We start from the raw sequence: 6,289 nt of genomic DNA on the forward strand, positions 1-6,289 counted from the left end.
AGAAAAAGAGAAGGAGAAAGAGAAAGAGAAAGAGAGAGGCAGGCAGGCAGGCAGACAGACAGACAGACAGAGACAAACAGAGAATAGACAAGAAAAGAGGGATAGAGGAAGAGACAGAGGGGTATTTGTTGCACAGTTCTTGAGGTTCGAATGTTTGTTTGGTGCTGGCATCCACTGGCCCTGGTGAGTGACAAATGATATGGTAAATGGCATTTAAGAGGGAGAGATCACTCGGTGAGATAGGAAACTAGGAGACACTGGGATCTCAGAACTATGTTAATATCTTCTAAGGCAACTCCTCTAACGGCAACATCTATCCACGTTCCACTAAGTTCCTCTTAAAGATTTCACCATCTCAACATCACCACACTGAGGACCACACTGCCAACAGGTGAACCTTTGGGGGTGGGGGGGGAGCACACTTAACCACATCCAAACTATGGTAGCACCACATGATGAGTCAGAGCCAGTGTCTCTCTTCTGGCTCAGGTCTCTCTTCTTACAGAGCCACTGTGGGGTTCCCACCCTTATAACCTCAACTAATCCTAATCGCCGCCCACAGGCCTCATCTTTCACGCCTTGCTTCCTTCAGAGAAGGGGCATTTTGTAAATCAATTTAAAAAGAAGTGTCCCCAGGATCATGATTCTAGAATGTAGGCAAGTGGCTCAGCTTAAACTAGACTTCAGGGAGCATTTGAGTCCTGAATTGGGGCAGGAACTGTAAATACCCAAGTCCAGAGGATAGTCCAGAGCCAGTGCCTGCACATGGAGCCTCCCAGGCTGCTGCTGCCACCTAGTGGCACACAGCCGTCAGTGAGGCATCATCATGCCCCTCACTCTCACTGATTAAAAATTGGTTTAACTTGTAGGCGCTAGTTGCTCACACCTGTAACGCTAGCTGCTCTGGAGACTGAGATCTGAGGAGCAACACTTGAAGCCAGCCCAGGCAGAAAAGTCCACAAGACTCTCATCTCCAACCAACAAGCAAAAAGCAAGAAGAGGTATGACTCAAGTGGTAGAGAGCCAGGCTTGAGTCCAAGCCTTAGTACTGATATGTAAAACAATAAAATAGAATAATAAACTAAAATAATGGAGCATTAATAGAAAATGTGAGGCATGGTAAGGTCAAGAAATCAGGAGAGGATTTCCAAGTGACCCAGAAAAATATAGTTTGTTACTATTCCTAACAAGAGGGCCGAAGTCATGGAGGATGGTGGGGGTAGTCATTGATGACGTGAGACAGAGTGACAAAGGGGAAACTGAGGGCAACGCCCTTTCATCCCAGATGATTATTTTTAAATATATATATTAATATTCACTCTTTGTGAGATACAGTCCTTTGATATATAACTCTATATATCCACCTCCAGTTTCATAACCTCAGATTTCACCAGAGCTACTCCTTTGTAAAACTCTGTTTCTTAGCAAGCATTGATCATGTACAATTCTTACATATTTTCCTTTTCTCAATGTCTTATAAGTGGAATATATAAACTTTGGGGCTGACTTCTATCACTTAGTGAAATGCCATTCACATACATCCATACTGTGTGTGAAAAGGTAGTACCCTGTAGTATTTCTATTCAATAACATAACAATTCATTTATCCAGTTCCCTGTTTTATTTCTAGCTTTTGTCTATTAGGAATAAAGTAACCATAAACACGAACACCCAAATTTTGTCTAAATATTTTCACTTTGATTCAGGAAATTCATATACTAGCATATCTAAGTCATAGTTTCTTTGTATGTTATGTGCCCAGCTGGGGCACATTACATGCCTGTAATTTTAACTACTCAGGATGGTGAGATCTGAGAATTTGTGTTTGAAGTTTCATGGAAAGTCCATGAAACTCTCATCTCCAATTAACCAGTAAAGAACTGGACATGGAGTTGTAGCTCAAGTGGTAGAGTCCCAGCCTTGAGCCAAAAAGCCAAGCAAAAGCATGAACACCAATACAAGCACCATAAAAACTATTAAAATAAAATAAACTGCTGTCATGGAAGCTTGGTTCAAATGGCAACGTGCCAGGTATGAGCAAGAAACTGTTTTCTGAAGTACACTGTACCATTTTGCACCCTCAATTCTAGTTGCTTCAAACCCTCCCCAGCATTTGGCACTGCTGATTTCTATTAACTATTGTAGTTTTTGGAACCACAGATTGACAAAAAAGAATTCACCAGTGTAGGAAGTAAGAGAAAGCAAAGATGAATTAGGATGCTGTGCAAACAGAGTGGACAGGTAGGGAAAGGTGTATAATGCACGCAGACAGGCTTGAGGGTAGAGTTTATTATACCTTGGATTAGGCTGCTTTGATTGTCCATCTCCTTTTTTTGTGGGCCTCATTGACTCCCTCTTCCTCAGATCATGACTTCAATTTCGTGTGTGCAGGAACAGCTCAAGAGCTTTTGTTTTGTTTTGTTTTTTTTGGTGGGGGGTGGGGGTCTGGTCGTGGGCCCTGAACTCTGGGCCTGGGAGCTGTCTATCAGCTCTTCAGCTCAAGGCTAGCGCTCTACCACTTGAGCCACAGCGCCACTTCGGCTTTTTTCTTTTTGCTTATGTGGTGCTGAGGAACCAAGGGCCTCATGCATGCAAGGCAAGTGCTCTACCACTGAGCCACCTTCCCAGCCCTCATGAGCTCTTTTTTTTTTTAAATGTCCAAATTCCACTTGACCTGTTTGGTGCCCTTGACTCACTTCTGATTCCATTTGGCTAGTATTTTATCCTTGGCTTGCTTTCATATCCCAGCATGCCTTTGGTATTTTCCTGTTGATCATGTCTCCTTAAAAAAAGGCCTCCCTCCTCCATATTAAGACTGATATTTTAAGGAGACTGTAATCTTTACATGCTATCCTATAGCATGAGGTGGGGCTGGGAAGGTGGCTCAGTGGTAGAGTGCTTGCCTTGCATGCTTGAGGCCCTGGGTTCGATTCCTCAGCACCACATAAGCAGAAAAAAAAAAGCCGGAAGTGGCGCTGTGGCTCCAGTAGTAGAGTGCTAACCTTGAGCTGAAGAGCTGAGGGACAGCGCCCAGGCCCAGAGTTCAGGTCCCAAGACCAGATCCAAAAAAAAAAAAAAAAAAGAATAGCACAAGGCGGGACTCAGGTAGTTCATACCTATAATCCTGGCTACTCAGGAGGCTGAGATCTGAGGATCATGGTTCAAAGTCAGCCAAGAGAGAAAAGTCCCCATGAAACTCTTGTCTCCAATTAACCACTCAAAAGCTGGAAGTAGAGCTGTGACTCAAAGTGGTAGAGCACTAGCCTTGAGTAGAAAATGTTCAGGGATAGCACTCGGCCCCAATTTGAAGCCCCAAGACTGACAAAAACAAAAAAAGAATAGCATGAATTATAAGCACTCTTTTATTTATCACTATGATTTCTGTAGAAGGATAAAATTCACTAAAGACTACTGGAAGTCAACTGTACAAACCAGTGTATAGGTGTGCTATTTCACTAAACCAAGAGAGAATTAATATGCAATGTAACTCATAAAGTGGAATCAGTCCCAAAAGTGTGGCAGTGAAGGTTGACTGCCCCTTGTCCTGTTCTCAAAAGAGACAGGATGAGGTCTAGCTACTATAGGATAAAGGTGAGAAAGGAGAAAAGAAGGAAGAGGTGATCTCACAGCCACAGCATACACTGCAAACCTACAGGCAAACTTCCCACCATCTGCAATGATCTACAATGTGGCTTTTCTATGTGTTCTCTTCACCTGCCAGCAACCCCACACACTTCTGCAAGTGAGAGAACTAAGTGTGGGATGATGACATGCCAGCTTCACCACAATCCTGTAAGTGGAAGAGAATGAATGCAAGTCAGCTTCTTTTCTTCTTTTGAGGAGGGGTGGGGATTAACTCAGCCATCATAAAAGCACAGTTTTCTCTGCAATTTTTCCATTGAGATTTCTCTTTAGCCCACACGTTCAGAGTTAAGAAGCAGCTATTGCCAGCTACATTTGCAAATGCCCTAAACAAGTTTTGATTGCCGGATTATGACCTCACAGATGTAGTCAGTATTTTGTGTGTGAAATGCCCATAATGCTAGGTTGCACTACAACAGGGTTAGGCCACACTAATTAGGTGATCTTATAGAAGAGTATTTGAAGTGAGTTATCACCAGATATAGGTCAATGCAAATCATATGTAAATATATTTTTAATTCTAAATATCAATGCAAATCATATGTAAATATATATTTTAATTCTAAATGTCTCCTCCACGAAGAAGAAAATCCACCACACAATTAGTGTCCCCCCACTTGACCATCTACTGGTTGCAGGAAGAGACACTGAATCAGGCTACTCTGCTACTCTGAGGTCCTCAGGATTCTGTGCACAGCAGGCTCCAGATCCATGTTTGCAAGGAGAGGAGATGGACAGGCTGCTGGTCCAGGAACTCAAAGCTTTTCCAAAGTGGTGGAAGTGAGAAGAGAAACACCCCAGGTCCATCCAGTGCAACCTGCTCCAGCTACTCATGGTGGGAGATCCCACCTGCCCTAGACAAGGGCTAGCAGGCAGGCCATTCTACAGTCACCTTCGAGGCTTCATCTTCGCAGTGGTAAGACAACACATTAATGAAACACTTCAGGAAATGAAAAGTAGGTCACTGACCTTGTGTCTGCCCCTGTTCCAGAGTCTATATGATCATCTGTGTGGGATCCTTCTGTCACTGTCAATCACCTAACTAGGCTTTGGTTAAGAATACGCTAAGTCCTGACTCCAGTGAGCTGCACAACAGAAGGAATGGGAAGTAGAGTGGGTTCTCCATGGATGGGCAAAGCAGTGAGTGACACTGCATTGAGCAACTTGGGCCTGTTTCCTTTGGTGTCTGCCCTGGCATGCTAGGATGGGGGAAAGCAGGGATGCTGCATCAGACAATATATGTGCACAGTTAAAACTGTCATCATGTACTGCCAAGCTTCATCCCTGTGGCTGCTCCCATCAAAGGGGGTGAGAGGGCACTTGCCCAGTTCCTCTCTGACATGCGGACTGTGAGCTGCAAGCTCTCTCCATCTCCCCAATGGTATTTAGTAAAGTATGCTTTTATATTTTATTACATTCATTATTATTAATGTTAAAAGATGCTAATTTTTGTTAGATTTCTATATTTCTGTTTTGAAATGGCCTATTCTTTTCTTTTCTTTTGTTTTTGAAAGACCAGGACTTGGGCTGGGAAGGTGGCTCAGTGGTAGAGCACTTGCCTTGCATGCCTGAGGCCCTGGGTTCGATTCCTCAGCACCACATAACCAGAAAGAAAAAAGCCAGAAGTGGTGCTGTGGCTCAAGTGGTAGAGTACTAGCCTTGAGCTGAAGAGCTGAGGGACAGTGCCCAGGCCCGGAGTTCAGGCCCCACGACTGGACCCCCCCCCCCAAAAAAAAAGAAAGACCAGGACTTGAACTCAGTACCTGAGGTGTAGCTCGGTGACTGACACTCTACCTACTGAGCCATGCCTCCAACCCTGGAAACTGCCTCTTCTTGACATATTTACTACTAAGGTGTTGACTGTTTTCTTTCTAACTTATTGACCATATATATTAGAACATTTCTAATCTGGGCAATCTATATGATAGATAAATTAGAAATATTTGACCATTTCATCCTTGCTTATGTAATTAATAACTGCAATTAGTAATAACGTAAATCGTGGCCCATCTTGTCCAGCTGGTGCATGGAACAGGACTGTCACTTGTTGAGGCCCTGTGGCTGAGCTGCAGGAAGGGGCTGTACCCTATGAGGAAGTAGCAGTGTTCATGGCTCCTAATCTGTGGTGCTGAGTAATCTGCACAACTCCTGAGGCAGGAGCTGAAGGCAGGTGAACCAGCCTTACTTCACCAAGGTGAAGTCAGTGGTGTGGCCAAGCCAGGCCCTTCCCACTGCTGAATGACAGAGAGGGGTGGGCACAGCTTAGCTTTGGGGCACAAAACTAATAATGCCTTACTCTGAAAACTATCTTGACTGTGCCAATCAAGCTGTAGACAGATTTGCTTCAGGGACTCCTTTTAAGGTGTTTTCCTTGGGTACATTGCCACAGTGATGAAAGCTGCCAGTACACTTGCTCAGCAAGCCCGGGAAGGGGATTGGTGGCCAGAGGTCACATCTTGAGAGTGTGAGGCTTTCACCAGGACCACAAGTGCGCCTCTCTGCAAGTGCTCAGTGACCTTCATCGTATTCTGCCCTATCCAAAAAAAAACTCCTCAAGGGGAGAGAAAAAATATACATCAAAGCTTTAGCTCCCCCTTGAAGCACACAGAACATGAGTTACAAAGTTAAACAATGGAAAATGAGTGTC

The sequence above is a fragment of the Dipodomys spectabilis genome, unplaced genomic scaffold (genome assembly GCF_019054845.1).
Source record: "Dipodomys spectabilis isolate Male_0828 unplaced genomic scaffold, ASM1905484v1 ptg000059l, whole genome shotgun sequence".
Lineage (NCBI taxonomy): Eukaryota > Metazoa > Chordata > Mammalia > Rodentia > Heteromyidae > Dipodomys > Dipodomys spectabilis.